This window comes from Elaeis guineensis, chromosome 8 (genome assembly GCF_000442705.2).
Source record: "Elaeis guineensis isolate ETL-2024a chromosome 8, EG11, whole genome shotgun sequence".
Classification (NCBI taxonomy): Eukaryota; Viridiplantae; Streptophyta; class Magnoliopsida; order Arecales; family Arecaceae; genus Elaeis; species Elaeis guineensis.
In genome coordinates, this window is record NC_026000.2 from 35,269,761 (window position 1) to 35,270,705 (window position 945).

A 945-nucleotide genomic window follows, 5' to 3' on the forward strand; every position below is an offset into this window, starting at 1 on the left:
TATGATGGATATCTATGGCATTTCCTACTTCATATATTCCACCTCTCTTTGGGTTTAACATGGGTTTATCTCTAATAGAGGCAGACATATGATGTAATAAATTTTCACTTAAAATTTCAAATAGTTGCCATGCCTCATTCTCATTTTTCAGCATGAATGTCCCACCGCATGATGCATCGACCATTTATCGATGTCTTTCAGATAGCCCATCATAAAAACATTGGATTAATTGCCACTTGGGTACAGCATGGTGGGGATATTTTCTAATAAGGTCCTTTAATCTCTCCCATATTTCATGAAATATTTCTCCATCTAATTGGGAAAAACTAGTTATGGCTTTCCTTATTTGATTAGTTTTTCCTATGAAAAAATATTTCTTGAGAAACTCTCCTTGCAGCTGGTCCCAGGTTGATATAGTCATGGAATCCAAAGTATGTAGCCAGTATTTGGCTTTGTCCTTAAGTGAGAAAGAGAATAATTTTAACCTAAGAGCATCATCAGAGAAGTTGTGAATTTTGATAGTTGAGCATATCTCAAGAAATTCTTCAAGATGTTTATAAGGGTCCTCATTACTAAGTCCATAAAATGAAGGTAACATTTGGATTATACTGGACTTAATTTCATATTGGGTGGCCTCCACAGGGGGCACTTGAATACAAGGAGAGTAGGTATATGTGGAAGGAGTAAAGTACTCCTTCAATTGCCTGGATAGATCATTCTCCTGATTTCGATCCATATTTTGATGTCTGTTGGCTCTAAAGGTTCTTTCTATTTCTGGATCAAAAGGTTGGATTTCTGGTCGTAACGATCTACGGCCAAGCATACACCTTACAATTATACTTTAGAGCAAACACAGAAAATTTTAGTTTTTATAATATATATATATTTTTATAATAAAGTGAGAAAAGAGTGAAGAAAATCTAAAGAGAAGAATCTAAGAATCTT

At 34.5% G+C, this 945-nt stretch overlaps 1 non-coding gene across 1 annotated transcript; it reads left to right on the top strand.

The window, feature by feature from the left end:
* Window positions 1-243: 243 nt before the first annotated feature.
* On the top strand, window positions 244-349 carry LOC140851309 (small nucleolar RNA R71). The gene has a single exon (XR_012134061.1). It is a non-coding gene; the product is annotated as a small nucleolar RNA R71 (small nucleolar RNA).
* The last annotated feature ends 596 nt before the right edge of the window (window positions 350-945 follow it).